We start from the raw sequence: 24,353 nt of genomic DNA on the forward strand, positions 1-24,353 counted from the left end.
AGGAGTTGCAGGCAGCCATTCCCAGTTTCTGGGAGCTCAGCACTGCACTACCACTAGCAGCACAGCAGAGGTGGGGAGGCCAGCCAGGCCTGCGCTCTGAGCTGCCTCGGTGGGGGCCGGCAGGCTGCGGTGCATCCGTGCACTCATTAATCCTACGTGGACTTCCTGCAGCAGAAGGGAGCAGGCTGTTCCTCATCACAGTCGGTTACCATCTGTAGCTAAAGCATCAGATGGCAACAAAATTGGAGAGGGGAATTGCTGTTCTCTCCCAACTCTATTTTTTCAGCATGATGGAGGTGATGTCTGAGACTTGAGCTGAAAGGAGACAGATGACTGAGGCAGAGTGGAACTGCAATCTAGGTGGCCAAACCTATCCAATAGCTTATAAATGGCCTATCCCAGGGATGCTAGTAGACACTATTCTTAAACACTGCTCGAGAACCAAACACCAAAAGCTGCGTGTGTCTGTGACAGAGGCCATTGGCCGAGGCAGGTATATTATTTACATTATCCATACAAAAGGCTAAAAATCCATGTGCAAGAAAGCACCATTATGCAGAAGAAGATACAATAGCCCACCAAATTGAAACTCTATTTCCAAGTCCTATATCATTGTGGATCATCATGAAAAAACAAAAATAAAAATGTTCTGTTCTGGCCCAATAGATGAGGCAGGGTTTCTTTATGGCTCTCAGTAGCCAGTTCATGCAACTGTGCAATTGTCATAGAGGGGTTATTAACAGAGTTAACCTTGCAGCTGTTTGAAGTGGAAACTTGTTTCAAAAGACCGAGAAAGCAGGAAAAAAAAAAGAAAAGAAAAGAAAATCTGAGATGGTGTACTTGACTTCCTCCTCCATTTTCAGTGGAAGCAATATGAGTTGTGATTGCAACATGGCTTGGCCAGTCTCGTGAACATGAATAAGCATTTACAGAAGTCTTCAGCCCCAAAACGATCCGGCAGGAAGATAAACAGGTATCCATCAGCTTGAGACCTGTGTTCTTCAAACCTTATGCCAAAACTTAAGGAAGTTAACATAATTTGGACTGGCATTTTTCAAGTTTCATTACCTCGGCTTCTTGGATCACAGGTCAACCTTTTTTTTCCAGATTAAAAGACCTCTCAATATTCATGCACACTCATTCTCAGCTGGTGGAGCAGGGTATCAGTGATGGCCTGTTTGACTGACACAGTGCCCTAATTGACAAAATGGCACGGCCTTAATTAGTACAAAGGTAACAACAAAAGTAAGCTTCGAGGAATTGTGTTAGCTCCAGACTTATACCAGACTGGGTAACTGGGAAGAGTACATTACCGATGAAACTTAGAGACAAGAGAGACCCTTCTGAGTATTTAATTCATTCCTTTATCTGTTTCATATTTTCGAATGTTACTCTTAAACCAGTTTTAAATATCCCAGGCCATGTCTACAATGCTTCTGGTATTTAATCCAGCTCATTTAGAGTTATCTCTAGCATGTCCATACTGTGCTGCAGTGTAAACAAACCTGGAGATAATGGGGCTTTTTCACATTCTTAGGAATGTAGAACCAAGTTAAGATGTTTTTAGGAACCCCTTTAGGGAAGCTATTCACCAAATGAACTGATTAGACTATGTGAAATCATGAGTATTGCTCTCAGTTACACACTTTGGTCTATCTCCAAAATTTCTTTCATGCCCTTCAATGAACTAGTAGATGTTTATCAAGTATAAAAGGAAGAATCGTTAGAATTCTGGTATAATCATTAAGATTATACATATATGCAAAATTACAAATGAATGAAATAGAAAAATTAACACTGAGCAGATACAGTATGTAGCATCCAAAAATATCTCACTGCCAAATTGCAATGGAGATGCATAAAGATAGAGCTTTATACAGTATTTAGCTATGGATAAATAATGCAATTAATCATGTGCATGTGGATTTGAAGAAGAGAGAAAAAGAATATTATCCCTTCATGTTCTGTAACACTGGCAGCCTTAGGTTAGATATCATTTCAAAGTGTTTCTTGGCTGAGTCTAGTATTCCACTCTTTTGAGGAAAGTTGTTGGATCCCACTTAAAAGACTGATAATCCTGCAAAGAGGAAGACCACATTACCACAAGTGACTAAGAAACCCTCTGACTATCAGTTATTAGACAGCATTCACCAACAGGCCTGGCATGCTTTAAAATAAGTTAACATTATCTTCTAGTAATTGCAGGATACGCTGCTGCTTAAATACACACTAAATATGAGCGATCAGTTCCCAGCAGCAACAATCTCTTAGGTGCAAACTGCAAATCCCTCACTCACCGCAGTGAGAAGTTTCATGACCTGTCTCTTATATGTTGATACTATGTCTGAAGCTGCATTATGCAAGTAACCCATCTTCCAGGTCAGCAACAAAATGGGCAAGGAGCAGGGAGGGTTCTGACTGCACCCATTCTGAAATTTTTATTTCTTTCCTCACAACAACCAAGAAAAAATTATTTCATTGGCCACAAAAGATTTTTTTTCAATGTGAAACATTTAATTTGTGGGTGCTTAGAGAAGAAGCAGATGAAGTACAGGGCCAAACCCACAAAACTGCAGAAGAGAAGACCAGCAGCGGCTGCAGCTGCTGCCATATTCCACTTCTAAATAAAAGTGGTTAGAGCACTAATTTGGGATGCAGGAGACCCAGGCTTAAAAACATAAACACTCATCACCTACCTCTCATTAGAGTATGGTAGTGAGAGGCCTTTAAGGACACCCCAGCAATACAGGAGACAGGGACCCTGGAAGATGGTCGCGGTGGGTGCGGCCCCATGGGTTGAAATTTGGCACCATTCAGAGAGGCCAAGACCAGACCTCTCAGCTGCGTGTCCTACTTACAGGCTTGCAGGATTTGGAAGTGGGGGTAACTCTGCCCCTGAAGTGCTCGGGTTGCAGCTTTCCCCAAATTACAAGTCACATGAAAAATTATAAATTACTTGAAAAGCTATATAGTGAACTCTACCTGAGCTATCAAAAAAAAGTAATTTGAGTAAAATACTACCTTTTCTCTACAATTCTCCCAGCCTCCTATAAAGGAAAGGTGAAGTGGCTTCAGTTGGTTTTTCCCTCTGCAAAGACGCAATTGGGCTGACTAAGCGTGACTAATTTGGAGGCTCGCTCAGCCCAGGAAACCTACACTGCAGGTTTGCCCTCAGGGAGGGTGCTGCTGTTGCCTTCATGACCAAACTGGCTTGAGGCTTGCCTGCTCATGCGGTCCTCCCGGACTCCTGGGATCTTTGCTTCTATTCTCACAGGAGAGAAGGGATCAACCCACTTACAACACTGGAAGAATAAGCCTTAAGGGTAGACTGTTACATTATTGAAAATACCATCTTTCCAACTGTGTCACTCATCACACTAAAATACTCCCACTTTGGAGTTCCAGTGAGTTTTCTGTGATCCTCCCTCGGCAGCTCTGCTCTCCGGTGCTCTGCCACCACCAGATAGCATTGACGTCCCCTAATGAAAACAAGCCTTTCCTTTTCCTGGCTGTGAGGCAGACTCTGTGACTCAGCAGAAGCTACTGTGTGAATAAACACCGTGGGCCAGATTCTTCTTGACACTCATGGTCCTTTCACACCCTTCTGGCAATGCCAAAGAGCCCTTGATGTGATTGTGAATGTGCTTTATGTCCGCTTTAAGGTCTTGTTGAGGTGCCAGGGGTGTGTGAGGAAGCCTCAGAATAAATGAAATCAGGCTCTGTAAGGACAGAAATGCTACAACCGCATTTCTGTGGGAACTTTCCCAAAAGTCATCTCCCACTGAAACTCCGCTCTAGGCTGATGCTCATTCTGTTGGTCACATGTGGCTCCCAGATCTTTTTAGTTCATCAGCCTCTGAACATATGTGATGGCGTCTCTGTGTGGTGGAAAAAAAAAGGTGGCTCCGCTTCCAACTCCACAAAGGATATGAGCAAGCTGTGTATGCTTCTGCACTCCATGTCAGTCAGTAAAATTAGATCCTTACAGCCCTCTCTCTTGAAGACTTGTAACCAGTTACACATCAGGCTGTACAGGGTTGTATTGAGGCATGAGTGCAGCAGGAGAATGGGAAGAATGCTGCTGAATTGGTTTCTGGCATTGCCAGGATCTTTCTGATAGCTGGTAATCTCAAAAAGAAAGCAGCGGTGAACAGACTGTGAGGACTATGTGGAGGTGTAATGGACACTTCTCAAATTATTACACTGCTTCATATAATGCTTTTTTTTAATTATGACTTTCTGATGACCTCATTTTAAGTAAAACAATGCAATAAAATATCTGCGCATTCAGAATTATTTTAAGTTATAGATTCATGGCTTTGTTTTTCTTGCTTGTTTTTGTTTGAGTTTTAAGATGAAAGCAAACACTCCAAGGTTATCCTGAAGAGAACCTGGGTATATGAAGCTTTCGTTAATTTTGCCAGTAGGGAAAAATACATTGCTTCTATTCAGACCTTCAAAATAATGTTTCATACTGCTATCAATGCAAAATAAGGAACTGATGATTTGAGAAGGGGCTAGTTTTCCAGAGGTGGCCAGTACTGTCCATGGTGCAATACAGTACCTTCAAAATGCTGAACATTATACTCATAAGCCTTTTGCAGCACTGCTGTTATTCCATGCAAATTCTCTTGCTCACTTTATATTAGAAATATTCACAGTGATTTTTGTAATCGCCATCTAGGTGTCCCCAGCAAGAGAGAGGGTGACTGAAAATGCAAAAAGACCAAAGAGCAATCTATGAAATTTAAGCTCCCAGGATACCCAAAGATGTATTTGTCACTTTGGACGTTTGCTGACTTTTTCCTTTTAAATTACTAAAGTCAAGAGCTTTAAAGAATAGAAAAGAAATTAGGGAAAGGCTTCCCGAAAGGGTTAAACTTCTCCCCTACAGCTTCTCTAAGCGGAACTGATATTCTTAGTCTGACTTAAGGATATGGAATAGAAAGGCTGCCAACATCTGTTGTGGTCAGAGACAGATAAAAGAGACTAATTCATAGCTGGAAGAACCCATGTACAGCATTCTGTGTTGCGTTACCCCTTTCACAAAAGCACGCAAAATAGCATTTGATAGTATGGAAGATAGATGCTCACCTGAACTTCTTCACTGTGAGGACCTAGGAGTTTCACATGTATATATATATATACCTTCCTCACCACACTGAGACACAGAGAGAGAGCACAACATGAAATATTTAGCTTCTAACTGGGGAATTCCAGGGCTGAGAATATTTCAGAAACATTGAGTATATAACCGCATTACTGTGAAATAGGAACAAACGAAAGAAACAAACAAAAAGAGAGAGAGGAGACAGGTGATTTGGGAGCTTACAGCTTTTGGGAGCAATACCAATTTAGCTTGCTGACTGTGAGAAAGTTAGCATAGAATAAATTAATATGCTAATTAATTTTGGAAGTGGATTAAATCCAAACTTCATGAAGACACTCAGAATAAGTGTGTCCACACAGAGACTTGAAGAAGAGCTAATGTGATTTACATTCACACCCCAATCCAGTTGTTACAAAATGCTCATGTAGACAAGCCTTTAAATTTGCTGTAACCAGCAGTTACTTCCAAGGAAGTCAATTGCATTACATCAGTGAAGAATAAGCAGACGGTCAACATCAGGTTTGCGGAGTACAAACTGCAAAACAATTGGGTTATTCTATATTTACTTTTGCCAGGACTGATCTCGCTATGGGAAGGGAACTTTGTTATCTGAAGTAGATTTCGAACAACAGTCATTTTACTGCAGGAAGGGAACATTTTACAGGCAGGCAGCTCAATTACATTACAAGTGAGACTACAAGTGACACCAAATGTGTAGTGTTTAAATGCTCTTCTAGTGTGAGTTCTACTGTCCTTATTCCAGCCGAGCATCTAGGGAAGTCATTCTGCCTGAGCAGGGGCAGCTCACTTCCCTCTTTTGCAATAAGGCAAGAATTACATCTCACCTTTTGTAAACGAATGCATCAGTAGATAAGATGCAGGCGCAGAACTAAAACTCCCTGGCAATGGGATCATGGTGCGCTCTGCACTCAAGGGTAGAGAAGAGGAGTTGCCATACGGGCGGTGTCCAGCTGCCCAGCTTCTGAGAGAACAAGAGCTAGAGAAGTCCTACCCTAATTTCTTCTTCTAGGAGGTGGTCCAGTCCTTACTCCATTGGATGACTGAGATAACGGTGCTTCTCTCCACTTCTTACCCTCTGACAGGCCCTAAAAACACTTGCCTTAGTTTTCGGCAAAGGTGCAGAGTGTCCCTGGCAGATATGGTAATGCCGGTCAAAATTCCACCAGTTCCACCAGAGAAATTTGCCTTTAGCTTCCTCCATCCATTTTAAAAGTCACCTTGCACTTCTTAGTCTTAATAGCCTAGAGAGTCTGGCCAAACATTTCTCACTTGGTATAATGAAAGAAAATCAGATTAGAAAGTGCTAGTTTGCTTCTGCACTGGATCAGTAATCAGGGATTCTTTAACATAAACACCACTTTCTTCTCATATGCGTACAATGTGCCTTTCACAAAACAGGTGTAAACTTAAAAACTGGCTTTGTGAACTCATTCCCCCATTGCCTAACTTATAACTAAATCTGTTTTTTCCAACTCAGTGGTATGCTTCTGTGTTAAATATCCAAAGAATTATTTAATCATATTTATTGAGGTTTTACTGCTGTTACACACACATATTTTGCAACATTAAAAGCCTCTAAATATGTTTTAAATTATTTATAAGAATTTATTTTGTCATACTGTTATTTCTTGAAAATATAAATATGTTTTGAATAACTGATCTTTACTTTACATGCATGGAAATCAATTATTTAAAACATATTTTGAGGTTTAAACAACTACACCATGACTACCTCTTCCATTATCTCAGACTATATATATCAAAATCAAGATGCACGCTGCCACTTATTTGGAAGAGATCTTGCTACAGCTAAATGAAGTATCTGACACAGCTTTCAGAGCCCCACTGCATGTCTCCTAGTTATTAAATAATATGCCTAGGAGGCTAATAGCAGCCTTTGTATAAATCTGATCCTGTGGGATTTTGCCATCTAAAATCTGCCAGCCTCTAGATTTGTATTTCTGTAACTATGATAGCAGCTCCCTGTAAAGAGACAGGGCTTGGGCAAGAAGTAGGAGGATTTAGTACACCACACAAGTTCTTCGTGTTCCACAGTCCAAAATAGACTTATCTGGAGACAATTTACCAAGCGTAATTTATACCAGGCCCTGGCTGGGATGACTTGCACTCTTGCGGCTCTTCAGATGTATAGCCAATAGGGAGCTGTCACTCTACATGAGTTTTAATTCAGAGGTCCAAGTACAAAATCCAGTACTCGGAGACACCATGTGGCTTTGTAGCTCTCCCTGAGAGAAGCTGAGCCAATGGCTCAGCAGCTGGGTTACACACATCCACGGTTTTCCTACTTGTGACAGGTATAACATGGGTTATTTTCTTCTTTTTAACGTTTGGCAGTGTCCTTCAATAAACAATGAAGCCAAAGGATTGTAATCAGCTTTTCAGAGTAAGAAGTTTCTGTTTTTTAACTTAGCCGTTATTTCAGAAGGAGAGGCGTGGTCCTTAGAAATACCAAGCATTGACTACATTCATTGGAACAAATGCATAAGGAATATGTAATTGTCTTTTGAATCTATAAGGCCCTAGCAGCACAGATATTTACGAGCATGAAGTTCAAAGGTACTATATAACAGTCTTCTACCTATCTCATGTCTAATGCTGTATATTACATACATGTAACCCGAATCACAGCTTGTGCATAATTAATTATAGCAAATCTGGAATCTCTTCACTACAGAGAGGTCACCTGCACATAAGCTGGAACAATATACACAAATCTATCAAATATAAATAAAATAAAATGTACTCACTGCCAGGAGCTGTGCCTTCTTAGTATTTATTCCTTAACACAGTGCAAGCCACTCAATGCTGATCCATCCCGCAGCTAGAAAATTAGAAAATTAGAAACCAGTTTTCATTTAAGTGACCAACACGAAGTCAATAGTAATCACTAAGGAATATCTGCTATGTTTGAAGAAGCGGCGACCCACAATAAGCAGAGTTTAACACAGATTTTGTTGCAATTATAGTGTCTAGAAATCCTCAATTAAAAAATAAACTGATAACTCTTGTTACTTTTTTGACAAAATGGAAGAAACAGTTTTTGGGCAATATACTGCAAAGCTTTCTGAATAGCAACATGCAGAAACTAAATTATATTCACCTATATGCATACTTTAGAACAGACCATTGCTGCAATATCAAAATGCAATTTTTAGCAGTCTCACACCACCACTGTGTCCTCACTATATGCCTGTTTTACAACTGGGGCATGAGGCTAAGCCTAAGAGGCTAAGCCTAGCGTCACACAGGCAGTCAGGAAAGGAGCAAGCGCCCACCAGGCTCTCGATCGCTACCCTAACGGCTAGAACATCCTTTTCCCTTGGATATACGGGGAAAAAAATCCGTGCACTTTGTGGCACGCTGTTCCTAAATCACAAAGCAACAGCCAGAGCCTGCGAGGCAGTGCCGTAGTGGGAATTTCCCTTCACTGAAACTGAAACAGTATGTTTTTCATTGGTTAAATATCCAAATGGATTACACAATGCACATGGCAGGGTCTTAGTCCTTCATTTTAACAGGTCTGCTCCCCCGTGGGAAAGTACTAGAGAAGTTTCCTGGATATTTGTGCTAAAATAGCTGAAATTGTTACCATAGCAGTATTTCAGGCCCTCATATTGCAAACGCTCACACACATACAGCAGTCTCACCTGCTTTGATCCTTATCAATAATAAGAAAGTTCTTTTAAATTCTCTAAATTATTTTAAATTCTCTACATTTTTGGATGAAACAAGGTAATAACCCCGACGTCAGGGAAATGCAGTGACCGAAGAGCAGCAGCCCAAGACTGCGTCAGGATCTGCCTGAAGGAGAGAAAAACCATCTGAAGACTTTGAGGATTTATCTCAAAGACACCAAAAAGGCTTTTTTAGCTAACCTTCTGACGGTTTTCTTAATTGCATTTGCATCGGCATCTCACTTTAGCACCCCGTCCGATAAAAAAAGTTCACTTGGGCTGTGCCTTATTGGCGCTTTCCGCCAGCAAACTCCCTCTTCCAGAGGTTGCTGCCAGCCGAGGAGAAAAATTATAACGCAGACCTTCTCCTCCCAGCCTCTGGGAATTAATTTCGTGTTTTGAATCCCGTTCGGCTGGGCCTGAGCCCCGAGGGCCCCCTCCTCAGCGGCAGGTCGCGAAATGGCCAGGTCACGAAATGGCCGCCGCGAGGCAGCCCAGAGCCGGAACCGCCCGGCGCCGGTCTCAGCCGGTTCCAGCCGGCCCCTGGCAGCCGCCCCAGGTCAGTAACCACCACCTGGGTGAAGGTGTTTGCTTAGCGCGCCGCTGAACCGGACCAAAACCAGAGCGAGCCTGGAGGACACGGAGGAGAGAGGATGAGGCTGGATTCCTCATTATTTTAATGGGCCACTCTTTCAAGGTGGCTGATAACTTCGGGAAGCTGTTCAAGTGGTGAAACTGTTTCTAGGCTATCAAGTTGGTGTAAGTATTTACTTTGAATCGTATGTGGCGATTCAGCTGCCAAATCTCTTTTATCTGTGACAATTTCCAGTTAGTAGGTGTCACTTGCACGTTGCTTTACATACAGTTAAGATTTTACGGATTAGCCATGCGTGTCCCAGCTTTGTAACAGCCTTTCTTTTACGCCTTCCCAGCCTCTTGCAACAAGTGACACAGCAGTAGGACGCGATAGGGGACGATATCGCCAAACACATCTTGGGCGATGGATGCGCGTTTTGGGCTTTATTCCTTACGCTGCGTCTGAGGCGTTTAAATTACTAGGAGCGTTCGCGGTAGGAAAATAGCAGCTATGGCTGTTCTTGTAAGGTCACGCATTCAAAATACAGGTTAGTAACGGCAAACATATCTCCTGTTGTCTGTGAACTGTCAACATTTTAGGCAATTAAAATGAAGGAGTACCTTTTAATTCTCTAGTCCTTTGATCCGGTGATTTTAAAGCATTTGGTATAGCCTGTCTCTAATGCCACCTCTGCTTGGCACCAAGCAGTCACAAAAGATAAGGACCCTGCCTCAAAAGGCTTACAGTTAGAAACATGAGAAAAATAAACTGATTTGAGAAAACTTTGCAAGATCAATAACTTTCATGCTCCCATTTCATAGACAGATAGACCTCTCTACGCTGTCTTCGGTAGACATATATAAGGCCTGCACAGTAAAACAGCACAAATTCTAGCAAGGCTGGGTATGAGAGCGAGTCAGAAAATACAGAGCGTTTGCCTCAGTTTTTCATCTAGAGTATTTCAGCAAAAAATAATATTTCTATTCATACCAGCTTAGATATTTCCTACTCCCTCCTCCTTTATACGCTCAACTTTCTCCGCGGTGCAACACATTCTCCCTTACCGATGAAAGCAATTCCTGGCCCTAGCACAGCAGGGAGATGGGGATTCCCATGCCCTTTTTGTCACCTGACGTGTGACAAAACTGGGATCAATCTTCCAAAATTATTCCACCCCAAAAAATTAGCCTGTATAATTCATTCAGGCCTCATGACTGTGAGAGGGGGACCAAGAGCTAGTCAGTCTTGCCATGCAGCAGCAATTTTGCCTGTGAAACAGAGTAGTAGCAAGTCTTAACAGAAGGCCCAGAAGAAAGGTCTAGCAAGCTCCTTGCAAGCTTCTTGCAGGAGTCTTCTTTATCGTCTTCCCTCTCCTCTATTAGAAGCACCTTCCAAATTATGTCCTGCATGCAGTCAAAATAATACTGGTACACTGTTGACATAGATTTTGATGAGCAAATAAAGATCATAAAAAATATTTGAGAGCCGTCAGATGATAGGGAAGCCCAAACATTTCCCCACGGCAAGAGAAAGAGCAATCAGCAGTAGCCTAAAAAGAAGAGGGTAATTTTTGTTTACAATACTTGAATGTGAGAGCAAACTGGGCCACCCATTTAGAGCCGGATTCTGCTCCTTGATTGCACAGCTATTTTTAACTTCTGTGTCTTTATAACGAGTCTGGCTACAAACTTTGCTACAGTTCCTCACACAAAAGAGAAATCATAGACTTTCAGCAAGACTGCCTCATTTTAGATTAGATGGCAATTTTATTTGGAAAGTGACAGGAAAAAAAAAAGTAGCTTCTCTTACTTGGCAGATCTGCTCCCTGTGTGTATTCAGTTTTAATTTATTCATGCTGGTGATGAAATACATTCCCTTAGTTTTCACTCGCTCAGCCCTGCAGAGCTGATAGAGCTCAGAGAAGAGAAGCAACCTCTTTTCAGGGCTTCCCAGAACACATTCCCCATCCTGCCCAGACATTTTATCTATGTGAAACTTGAAAGATTTGTGTCTGTTTTTTTATTTTAATTTTGCTAGCATTTCTGTAGATAGCACAAGCGCAGGTGGGCCTTCCCCTACAGCAGCCCAACAGGGCTACTATGTGTCCAGATGTTTCTGCCTTCCAGGCCCCACAAGCACAGTACATCCTAGGACTGCGCCATGGACTGCAAAAGCGCTGCACAACCTCTGAACAACTCCTGAGCAACCTGGGAGGCTCCAGATAGAGCAGCTGAGCAGGTACAGATCAGCCAGGCAGAGGGATTACACCACCATCAATGCACTGTGATGGGGATGTCGTTGGCCCGGTGTCCCTCAGAAGGGTGGGCCTACTGCACGTGCTCTATAATCACATGCAAAAGTATTGTTGTCCAGGAAATTCTAGACAAAAACATGGCAGCTCTAACGCTCTCAACTCTGTTTCTTCTCATGCAACAGCAGAGCAAGTGCACTGCTTCCAGCGGCTTGCGGTGAAAAATTGGTGAGTCAGACTCTCCACACCCAAATTTGTGGGACCTGGTTTCTACCAGGTGATTTTTAAAATAATAACAATGCATCAGAAGTTTTCTCTTCTCGCTTCTGACCCTTAGGATGTATGCTAGTTATTTTTCCAAGGATTTTTTCCTGCAAATCTGAAGGCTAGAAATTTACTCTTTTTTTAAGGAAGACCTATTCAGCTAGCAGTAGGTAAAGCATGAGAATCACCATCAAGTAAAAACTATGAGATTTTCACATAATTCACTTGTCTCCAATAGCTAAGGCCTCAAACAAAAGTTGTAAGATTTATGATAAAAATTATCAGGATTGTCAACAAGGCATATAAAAATGCCACTGAGCTTAAGCAAAACTTTTACAGGCGGTGAGCCTGCAAACGTAACCAAGGGTTTTTTTCGGTCGCAGTACTACCTCTGTCATTGAGGCCACAGCTTTGCCTCCTCCTCCTTCCCACTTGTAAAGCCCAGTGCAAGCAAATGTGTCACAAAGTCACAATTTTCATCAGCCACCAAGTATATTGCATAACCCTGAGGCCTCCCCCGTTTCCCACAATATAGATTTGTTTCTCCAGCTATTACATCAGGAGAAAAGGTCCATTTACTCAAGCAAGCAAAGTCTAAACACGTTGTTTGCAAGAAAAGCTGTAAGAGGTGGTAAGTCTGGTCCCAACTTTTAAAATTGTGGCTGCAAAAGGACACATATAGAGGAAAGAGGAGGAGTGGCCCTCCCTGTCCAGGGATGTGTGGGACAGCCTGCTTTGAAGAGAAACAACGCTTCTGCAACATTTGTTATATGTATTTGTTTGGTGGTATGTAAAAGTGGTATTCTGCAAAGGGAGCCATCAGGCAAACAGCAAGGACGACAAAGACGCAGCTGAAAAATTTATGCTTTCCTGGTGGCTCCCTCCAGAGCCTAGAGTTTAGCTTCCTGAACTTTAGGGGGAAGCTTTATTCTGAGGGGGCTGTTGATTGTTTGGTTTTTCATTTCTACATAATTTCAACAGATTCCCTAAGACAGAAAACTCTGGAAATCAATCATCCAAATATATAAATAAAAGGAGAGAAAAAAGAAAAAAAATTATGTCACCCTCAAGCAGTTCCATCAAGGGATGACATTTTAAATCACATCATGTCTCACACCCATTTCTTAGTGCAAAATAAATCACTTGAACAGAGTGCAAGCCAATTTTTACTTTAAAAAATGTTGTGTCCTAAGGCTCTCTTCTTGAACTTCAAAAGCATACTTCATAATTACTCTACCTATCAAAGGAAACTCAATATTTCACCTCCAACCTCCCTCCGCTAGTGTTATAATTTTTAATTGTTAATAAATTATATTAATTTTAAACTGGTTATTCTCTCTTGAAATTACATCTTTCAAATGAGTACGGAAACTTATTTTAAATTAACATATTTACCTTAAAATTGTATTTTAGTAACTTGTTTATGACATTTCTTCTCTATTAATTCTTCTATTAGTATTTTAATCTTGGGATACCCCATTTAATTTGATTTGAGCACTACTGTCTTGATGTAAGAGTCAAAATTGTTTTATAGAGCTTGAGATTTCTAGAAAGGGAATATTTTTCTCTTTTTAGCACATTTTAGATATTTAGTTTAGAGGCATCACTCTGCACTGCACAAGCTTTTATCCTTTGCAAGCTTAAAACACAGGAGAAAAATTTGGAGGCCATATTTACAATCTAAAAGCTGCCTTTACAGGTGCATACATGCGGTGTTAAAGAATATACCACATCAGGGTTTCTGGTGGGACTGCATGATTTCCTTTAGCTAGCATGTGTATTGATTAACACTCAGTCCTTGCAAATACCTTCAGGAAGGCTAGACACAGCAGGCTTCATGTATTATATTTTCTGTAAGCGTAAGAGTGCTTCTGGAACAGGGAAGCAAGGTAGGTGCCTGTGCACGTTCAAGTTTGATACTCTAGGAGTTTAAATACTCTCAGTGACTTTTCAAGGCCAGTCACATGCTGAAATGAGTATTGCAAAACGGTAGAAAAGTACCCCTATACTGATGCCCCTATAACATAAATCAACGTTCTTAAAACTCTTGCTTGCAGGAATTACCCTCGTGTCAGGAGCAACTGAAATAGGTTGCAAGTCTTGTGCCAGAGAGGGACCAGGCAGAGAAGTTCAAACCCAGCAACACTCAGGTTGCTTCTGAGGCTCCAAGAGTCAATCAAGGAGTAATGGAGCACACTGCAAACAAAAAAACGCATCCAGTTGGTGAACTCAACTGCGTGGCTGAACAAACAATTCCCCCATTGAAAGAAAAATCTTCCCAGAGATGCCTCTGGGATTTCTGGGCAGCGCTCAGGAAAGAAAAACAATGCGCAGACTGTCCCTAGAGAGCGTGCTGCAATGTTACGTTAAGCAGTGTCTAGAAGACACTATTGAGTGCCAGGTGGATACTCCCGTAGTCTGCAGTTTCTTTTAAAAAAAAACAAAAAGGAGGCCAAGACTATCTCAAAATCCCAGTTAAGTTGTCCACACACACAAATTTTTTTTTAACATAGTGTTGGTAGACATTTGCAAATCACCCATTTTAAAAGAACTCTGCTATCAAAGGTGTGAGACAAATAGCCTGTATCTCAGAGCGCTACACACTAAACCTGCCCCATTTTGTCATCTTGCCTTCATTACTCTCCATGTACAACAGTCTTCCTGAGTGAGACAAATCTGGGTTTTGTTTTTCTTTCAGCCAGCTCTCTGCACAAAATCAAATCCACAAAGTCAACAGCTTTCTGTGAGTCCTGACAACACCCATTGCTGGTAGATCACAGGAAGACTAAATCACAGGAAGATGGAAGAAGTACAAGCACAATGAAGACGGATAGTTTCAGACCAAATTCAGTCTTGCATAAATCTCAGTGCATGCTCCCAAGTCCCAGCTCATCAAGATGAGAGTGAAGCTCCTGATTATTTCCACATGTTTCCTACAAGATGTTATGAATGAAACATGGATCTTCTTCCCAGTTGTTCCCTTGCAGCGCAACCCACCCAGCTCTGGATTAACCCGCTTAGTTCTAGTTTAATCCCTCCTGCTTTGTCAGAAGCCTACCGGGGAGTATACCACACTTTTCCTTGCAAATGGAAGGGGTGTGTGAGGTAGAAAGCAGCGTAGGCTAGAGAACTCGGTCGGATGTCGAAACACGTGTTTCTCTCCAGCAAAAAGAAAGAGGGAGGGGATGCGTGAAATGGGGCAACTGGTCTAGTTCACCTCTTTTATGTTAGGAGGGCTTCCGAAAGAGAAGTTTCTTTCAAACAACAGTGAGGTACAGTAGCTTGCTGGATGTTCTAATTTATTTCTAATAGTTGTCTTCATTTAAGGAGCAACGTGTTTTCTCTTGAGTCTGGCATAGCCACTGGCTGAAGCAACAGATGTACCACGCTGATGATCCTGAAGAAGGGAAAAACATCTGTCTGCAGTAGCTTTTTTTGGGCTCTGAGGACTGAGTGTATAAGCCTATGGGAACTTCACAGACACTTGAAATCCTAATTTATTCATTGTTGATTTATTTATATACCTTTATGCCAGAACCTTGCTGATATACAGTAGTGCACATAGAGAATTTTTAGCATATAAATTAAATTTGTTCCCCATTTTAGCATATTGAGCAAAAAAAAAAAAAAAAAAAAGGGCTTTGGGTACCTGTGAAGTGGCATGTTGCTAGATATTTGCGTATTGAAGAGGGCATCTGATGTTTTATAGTATACACATCTGGGAAACCGCATACACTGCCAGCTGAAATGCCTCCTCTCTTCTTTAGTACATCTGTGGTTCAGTTACAAAACCTAGCGAACAATTCAAATTCAGGTCAGCACACAGCAGCCATACCGCCCTTTGATGTGGGGTCAGTATTGGTCACAGTCCTGTACTCATTACACAGGTTAATCAACTTAGTGCAGTAAATATGACAGGACTGACCAAAAATCTATGTAATTACCATCGCTCTGAGAGCGTTGGCAAGCAGGCCTGTTTTAGTTGTTTGCTCCACGAGTATTATTTCCTCTAAATAAATCACTACTAAAGACCACAGGTCTGGAGCTGTTATTGCAGAGCAGATTTGTTCGTTCCAGAAACAGCTGCTCTTGTTACTGCTGCCCATCCACATGCGTGTGTGCGGCTGAGTGTGCTCTCACACACACACACACCTGTGAGCACATGCCCACACGCAATAGCCTTAGTCTTGTAATCAGATTTGTAGCAGTGACTACTGCTGCCCCTGCAACATCCTGCTGTTCGCAGCTGGCTACGTTCTGCACTGATTTGCAATGCCACCGCACTGATCCAGTTGCAGTAATTTAGTCTGAAACAACACACACATTATTTCTCATCTCAGAAAGAGAAAGGCTGCTGTGTGACTGTGACATCAAAAGGGATTCACGGCAATGTGTTTGCAACTGCCCCAGCCACCTTCACCCGCTCGTTCAGCTCGGGAAACCTACCTTTTGTCTTTGCAAATTTTGGGACAACTTTGGAACAGTAACTATTAATAGAAACGGACTGCTACAGCCAGATCCAGTATTGCTTGCTCTTGCCTAAATGCAGGTTCTCCTTGCTCCCTGAAAAAAGTGAACTCAAACCCCAGACAGGTAAGATTCAGTCCAGCCCGAGGGATGTAATTAAGTCTGCAGTAGAAAAAGGAGATGCCTGCTGGCTTTTGGGTAGGATGCACAGTGCTTCCTTCTCGGCCCAGCAAGCTAGGAGTTATCAGGCTATTCAGCCTGGGATTTTTGCAATAGGCACCCAATTCCCCCGAAACGAGAGTGACAGTTAGCAGGGTTGAGCTGGGATTTTTGCAAGAGTCACCAAACTCCTCGGGAAATTCAGTGAGAGCTGAGAGTTTTGATCCCTCCCATGAAAGTTGATAGGAAATTAATATGCATTTCAGGGGGGGGAGTAGTCGGTCTTGGGTGCCACGCTCCCATAAGCTCTGTTGAAAGTCGCAGCCTTAAATGGTAATATTCTGATATTTTGAACATGTGAGGTTGGGTATTTTTTTTCTAACTCTTAAAAATGTATTAGTTATAATTTTCTTCTGCTTTTCAGTCCCTACGAGATAAAAGGAGTCTGGCTTTACGAGCAGCAAGATTTACCAAAATAGCCTCAGAGAAATTTTAACCCATTTTCTAAAATATTTCCAAATTATTTTCTAGTTTTTCTTCCTGTAAAGCATGTGCTACACGGGCGGTGTGACTACATTCAGCTGACTCAACCGACTGCATTCAGTTCCGCATCTGTCCGGGCCGGTGCAGGTCTGTCTGCAGCCAGTGTCAGCCCAACACTATTGATTACCTTCGCAGCAACCTCACTAACAGCCGCAACTCGAACAAAAGCCACAATTAACACGCAGAGGAGCCTACAGAAATACGCTGAAGGATACACACAGCCATAAAACACATGCCAGCATAGTACACCATGGCCCTTTAGTGGCACGCTGTGCTTTCATTAGGGTGTGTCAAAATATTAAAAGCAGGACAATAAAGAAGACAATGTTATTGTAATAAACCATGGGTCATCCTTTTCTAAAGCAAAAGTTTAATTGCTGTAGAGACAAGGACTGGGTTTTATTATGTTTTTTGTCTGGTGTCTATCTCAATGGCCTCTTTATATACTATTGGAATAGCAATAAATAACAGGAGCCTTTAAGTGTTGCCACAGTGTTAATATTTACAACTAGAAAGAGGCGTTGATGAACAGATCTTTACTGCTCGTTTTCTGTTGGAGCCCTGCTCCCTAAGACACGCTGCTCTCTCATTCTCCCCACCCACTGCATTTAAACTAACAAACCAGGTTTCCTTCATGTCAGCTCCCTCCATCCCAAGAGCTTTGATCACCCGAGGGAACGTGCCAGAGCTGGCTCAAACGCAGCGTTCTCATTCTAGGGGAAATGCTGGTATATCAAGCTTATTTTTGTTGTGTAGCTGAATGACAGCAAACAATTTCAGTTGCTTTAGATTTCCCAGAAAACGAAAACTGTGGCCAGGAGAGCTTATTTAGATTAAATGTAACACATCATTTATATTTTGCCTTTTTTTTGTTTTTTAAAAAGGCTTTTGAACTGTTTTCTAAGAAATACAAAATAAACCTGGAAGAAAATATTCCTTGGACACGAAAACATCGAAGCTGCTTCTTGTGGCCACAATCAAACAAAACTCATTGGCATTTTGCTTTTGTACTTTGAAACAAAATTCACTGAAATGAACACAAACCCACTAAATATTCACATTTTTTATAAAAACGGCATTTCTGGTGGAAAAACAAAATCCTTCGTTGACTGGTTGAAGCTACCAGGGAGAAGCGCAATGTCTTAGCGCCGTTTCTCATCTCGCCGTTACCAATTTTCCTGCCAGCTATTCTGTGGGCATCAGCCGTGTCAGCCTGGGTCACTGTGGAAACCTGGGAACGGTAACTCTACTCTGTAAGACGCTCGTGAACTGAGCCAGTGGAGTAACAATACTCCGCTATGGATTATACCTATGTATTTGTAGCAGATTGGGTAGCGTCAGTCAGCAGAGCCATCCCTAACACCATTCACAGCAGCAGGGCCGGGCCCGCTCAGATCATGTTCTTCTGTATTTTAGGAAACCCCCCTTGCCTTGCTTGTTATTCCCAGGTCTGAAAAACACGAAGAGCAGTCCATGGGCAGTGCTGTTCAGAGCCAGCAGGAGGTGCTCCTATAGCAAGAAAATCTGCCCAACAGAATTAATCGTTGGTACGAGACACCAAATTTCTCTCCCAAAATAATTAAACAAACGCCTTGGCATACACAAAAAAAGGGCTTCGGTATAGCAGGGGAAGTGGTTTAAGCTTTTGTACTGCAGAAACCTAGAGATGCAAGATTTCCCTCATTTTTCATCAAGCACATTGCAAAAAGAGGACAAAAATAAATGAAAATATGTTATTTGGTCCTAGTAGACTTGCAATTTATGAATTTCTTTTACAAATGCCCATAGAATATTCCATTTTTATCCTCCCAAGTCACTGGGAATAACACATCAAAGAGCATGTTTGCATTTCTATAATAGATAACAGCATTGACATAAGCTGCAGGGTTCATACAAACTATAAACTGAATTAACAATCTCCTATCTCACATATTTATAAACTGTAAGTTGAGCCTGGAGAAAAAAACCCAACTCCAGGTGCAATAATTATTCTGGAGCTTTAAAAGAGTCACTTTTTTTCTGAGCTAAAATCTGAATGCCAGTGGACAACGAATTACCATTTTGGTGTGCACCAGCCTCTGCTTGAGCAGCACGAGCAGGACAACAACCTGGACTCTGCCGGTCACGGCAGCGGCAATGTTGGCACCTTCATTTGAACGAGAGGTTTTTGCAACTGAGTGCTTATACGTAAATGAAAACAGTCACATTTCCTTATAGACATTCTCCTTATATGAATAAACTAGGAAGCTATGGGGGGGGGGAGGCATTTCTGAAGGCATCTTACAGCCACCTTTGATACCCAAGTGTCCCACAAGCCAGGGGACCACACGTAGGAGGCCAGGGAGGGCGTATCGGGCAGGCTCTGCTGTCCCACAGTTTCCCTGGGACAACGGGTAGCCCAGCAGTACGTCCAGCAGCCCGAAGCTGCCCCGCCATCGCATCAAGGGCCACATGGGAAAGTCGGCAAAGGCTGCCTTTCTCCCATCACCAGGTGCTGGGGCGAGCATGACTCACCTCAGCCCCAGGGCCGAGACCACGGCTCTTGTGTAAGGCACGCTTAAGCAAAACACAATGTCTGGGGACAACACAAGTCACTCGCACAGCAGCTCCCTATACAGCCACATTGAGCTTCTGTCCACTATATCGTCAAAAAGAAAAATGAGGCAAAAAGGAAAACACTGATTAAAAAGAAAAAGTTACTGTGCTGTCTCATGCAGTTACTTTAAAAGAGAAATCAAAACCCTTAAGCCAGCAACACTTCTAGGACACAAATACCGGTCTGAGCCTTCAGCTCCCAGTCACTCCTCCCCAAAACACTCGCTTCTGCTGTTGCTACTATTTAACATGTACAAAAAGAAAAAAAAAAGAATAAGTGCTAGAGGAAACTAGTGGTATTTGAGACAGGATGTTCTTTTCTGGTCATTTTACAAAGAACAACTGGATCTAAGATGGACACATTTGTTGCTACACCTCAGGCAAGAACAATACACCCAACATCTAACGCGAACTGCTCAGGAGGACACAAGAGTGCTTGAGCATGGAACATGTAACAGCCTTTAGGCCCTTAAGACATACAAAATTAGACATCCCTAATCTCTATGGCTTTGTTTCGAGAATTCAGACCTGTCCTCTTGAGGTCCTTAAGGAACGACTTTGTCAGAAATAGCTGCTGTTTTTCACCTCGAAGACTTGACATTGTATCAGCCCCGCAGAAACGATCATCTTCCTTGCACCGTCCCCTGCTGTACTATTAGAACATCGGAAATCCATTAAATCCTGCATTATTAACCTACAGATTTTGCCACTGAAATCACTAAATATTTTTATTTCAGCTGTAGGACGAAAAAACTTCTCTCTAACATGTTGCTGGCTTACTAAGCCTAAATTTAAGAGCCTTCTCCTGACAGGCTTGGCTACTTCCAAGCTGGACCCAACGCCACACGCCCAACGCTTTGCAGCTCGGTGACAAAACCAGCCTATAAAACGACTTTTTGGAGACTCTCTCGGCCTTGTAAGCCTGATCAGTTCCTGCTGCCTTAGCACATGCGCAGCAATGAGCACAAAGTTGGCCTTCGGATTTGAGGCGAGACCAGCAAAAGGATTCCCATGACAAGGGCGGCATTCACCAGGCCTGCCAGCGCCGCATGGTTTCTTTAATTCAGCAAACACTCGGCCGTGGCGGCAGCGAAAGGCAAAGCAACGTAGGCAGAAATATTAAGGTAGAAGTGTGGAGAAACTTTCAGCTGGCTGGACCCTGCCTAGATTCAAAGGCAAATTGTGGAGGGGGAACAAGGGAGTGGGGTTTTTTGTTGTTGTTTCTGGGTTGTTTTTCCAAAGCAGAGGTCTGCTTTTGTGCTGCAAGCGGCAGAAACACGAGCATTAAGCGATGAAGGCTCGGCAGCTTCCAGGATACAGGGACGGATTCAGCTTGCCCTCTTCAACTTTTCTTCAAAGTGCTGTTTTATCTTTCTTTTTGGAGACGTTACAGAAGGGGACCAATACATTAGAGAGACGCATGTTCAGCTGTCTGACAAACAGCGAAGCACCACTGAAAAGACACTCAAAAAGGCAGCGAGAAGTACTTGACTCTTGAATAGGGTAGTTCTTAAAAAATTGGACGGTGTAAGAGGAAGAGGAAAAACGGTTCCAGCAGAATATGCAATAGCACTTCAAAATGGAAGTTTACAAACAAGAGCCCCTTTGTTCAGCAGTGCCGTTACGTTTCGGCTTTTTTGTTCGTTTCTGGCTCCAGCTTGCCTCAAAAGAAGCTAAAAATAAATCTTGCCCCAAAATCGTGCTGAAAAAAATATTTTTAGGTTAAAATATGCAAGAAAGCACCCGAAGCTGGTGAGATGGATATGTTTGACCAACCCGCCTCGTAAAGGACGTCAGAGCTGGCTATCGGCAGATCTGTCTATGCATTGGGAAGCACCCAACGCTGCCCCAAAACTGAGGCTGACCAACAACACGGGGGCACGGTTGTTGAGCATTCGCAATATCAGCACAATATTCGCAATATCTGCACATATCACTCTTAATGTAAGGTGTCTTATTTTTACCTCCAGATGACTTGTGCCGTTTGTGCTTGCGCTACTCCATAGCCATCGCAGCAGGCAGAGCTGCTGGGGCCGGCTCCTACGAGGTTTGAAGGACGAAGGGCTCCACAGCGCAGCGCTTGCTGCGAGGCTGCTCCGTCTTCATCCTCAGCCCTTCCCGGGACAGTGTCATCAAAGCCTGTCCTCTCTCCTGCCACACCATGAAGAACATATATTTAGGCAGCAGTCAGCAGGGGTGGGTTTCTCAGACAGCAGCCGGACTCGGGGTTGAGTGAGCAGTTGCAGGGCCTCCTAAAAGCTTAGTTTGGGTGAGGGATTTGCATCAAAAGGCCCTAAAAATTTAGTTGCCCTTCTTGCACTTTGTTGGGGGGTGGGGGGGGGTGTGCAAACGAAGTAAATGAATAAAACTCCAGAGTTCCTGCCAATAAAGGCTTCCTATTGCAGCAACGTCTCTGCGCGGCCAGGCTTGCTCACCGCTACTAAACAGACGGAGGATCACTTCGAGAAACTCTTTGGGGTGAATGAAGCAAGTGTGGTCAACTGCACGGCCCAGCCGCCCGGCACAACAGGTTTTCTTTGCCCAGAAGAAAACCTTCCGCTTGAAAGGAAAGGTGCAGCAAACCTCCCCTCCCCTCCCCTCCCCTCTGCTACTTCCTTCCTACCACATAGTAAATGGGTATTTGCACCTGCAAGGTGCAAAGGCTCCCTCACAGGATGCAGAAACTCCTCTGGGGCAGAGACCTGCCCTCAGGAGAAGACGGCGGGCAGAGCCGAGGCCGCCAGGCGTCTCTGTGAGCCTCGCGGGGCAGCGGGCTGGGAGACCGTCCTGCCCCCACATCAGAGCTGCGCTTGGACACGTCGCATCAAACCCACAAGCGCGGGTCAAGGATGCATCGGAAATAAAACCAGTTCATTGCAAGCCTGCACAAGAGCTTGCCTAAAGCCACTGACCCGAACCCCACTAAGAGCTGCTTTGCATCTTTCCCGTGAATCCACCTCCACAGTCTCCCGGAGCTATTTTTCCGAACATCTGTAACAGTTCCTAAAACATCGCCGCCGTTTTACATCTACGTACAAAAACTCCTGATGCGTTGGGTTTTAGTGAGCCACAAACTACCTTAAAAATGCAACATAAATTTAAACAATTAACGATTCACAGCTCCCAGCAGGGAATCCGGTAATTAATATATGGCTTAATCTACAACTTCTGCTATCCTTATACCACGCGAGCACTTTGGCCTGCAGCCCCTTTGTTTTAATTGCTCTCACGAAAGATAGAGCTCGTCTAACGCAAAATAATCTGGCGAATTCTGCGCCTGTATCAGGGCTGATGGGTTTTTGTAAGAGGAAAAAGAAACAGCTCGACATACTGAGGTATTTGCTTCCATTCAAGGGAAAACAGAAAGGTTTGCCAAAAGTCAAAAAAATATAGTAATGATGAAATTACATCCTATTAAAACCTAATTTTTCTATTTATTGCAGATTATTTTTGTTACGGTGAGCATTTCATGGACGATCTTTTGTTGACATATAATTTGGAGGCACAACCTGTTTGCATGCCAAATGTTACCTTCTTTAAAGGGATATAAATACCATGCAATTCTTACGGTCTTTCTTGCATAAAGTTTTTGGGTTTTTTTTTGAATGAAACACTATTCAGATGCTTCATGCCCAGCAAACATAAATAAGTGTTATCAAAGGTAGCTCTGGATGAGAAAGAGGTCTGAAAGACTGAATTCCTTGAGGGAGAAACAAATGAAAAAGGGACGATTTTGTGTATTTCATTATCAATGCCATAGTGGCATATGCACATCAGCTGGTACTAATCTTGGTGATAGCTTGAGGCTAGTGACTGATGGCATGCTGTAAATTCAAATTCTGAAGAAGAAAAAAAAAAAAAAAAGGTGATCCTCTTGATCAATATATTAAACCTCAATTTAAGTTAGACCGAATTGCAGACATTGGACTTCTACATCGCAAAAAGTGCTTGGACCAGTTACTGCAGTCTTCATTTTTCCACTCTGCACTCCTCTGCCGCGTTACCTGCCTTGCGCAAGGAGAGGACGTCCTGCAATTGCAGCTTTGGGGACCTTTTAAGCCAGAGGCTGTATCCGGACCATCGTGCTTGACAGCTGAAATGAATTGCCCAGTCCTTTCCCCGAATCCATTTATAATTTTGGCCTCCATAACGTTGCACGGCAAGGCGCTTCACAATTTAATTACGCATTGTGTAAAAAGGGACTGAACTTACTAAAAGTTATCCAAGCCAAGAAGAGTACTATTAGCTAGGGTCCCCTGTTTCGCCGAAAAGCCTTGCTTGGTGGGAAAGAAAGGCTGGTTTTGTTGCCGAAGGTTTACCCAGCCATGCAAGTGGTGCTGTTACTCTTGCTTTTGACCAGTACAAAGTAGGAGAGAGGAGGTAAGGTGAAAATAGGAGAGAAAGCACAGCTTTCTGTTGAGACGCGAAGACAGCTGGTCGGTCCCAGACGGACAGCTCACCCAGGCAGAGGAGAAACAGCGGCTCGTCTGGCCGGTCCCAGCACATCCCCGTCCCAGGCCGGGCAGACACGACGCTCCTCTTTGTGCAGGGCTGGTTTCTATGGGCGTCGAGCACCCACATTCCCAGTTTCGAGCTGAAACAGCGCGTTTTCCTAGGACAACGGACAACACCTAGGCCGAGCAGAGCCCAGCCGAGCTATAGGCAAAGTGG

At 43.0% G+C, this 24,353-nt stretch overlaps 1 protein-coding gene across 14 annotated transcripts in view; it reads right to left on the minus strand.

Annotated features, from left to right (window-relative positions):
- Positions 1-24,353, minus strand: part of RPL34 (ribosomal protein L34) — a 180,587-nt gene that overhangs the window by 149,798 nt on the left and 6,436 nt on the right. For 10 of the 14 annotated variants that reach the window (XM_068941920.1, XM_068941918.1, XM_068941929.1 and 7 more), the window contains exon 2: positions 7,900-7,973. The gene's annotated coding sequence lies outside the window, so the exon portion shown is untranslated. Of the gene's footprint in view, positions 1-7,899; positions 7,974-15,567; positions 15,711-21,646; positions 21,829-24,353 lie in introns of those variants that run through there. The other 4 variants (XM_068941926.1, XM_068941914.1, XM_068941921.1 and 1 more) reach the window with 3 other exon arrangements.

Source organism: Struthio camelus, chromosome 4, assembly GCF_040807025.1.
Source record: "Struthio camelus isolate bStrCam1 chromosome 4, bStrCam1.hap1, whole genome shotgun sequence".
Taxonomy (NCBI): Eukaryota; Metazoa; Chordata; class Aves; order Struthioniformes; family Struthionidae; genus Struthio; species Struthio camelus.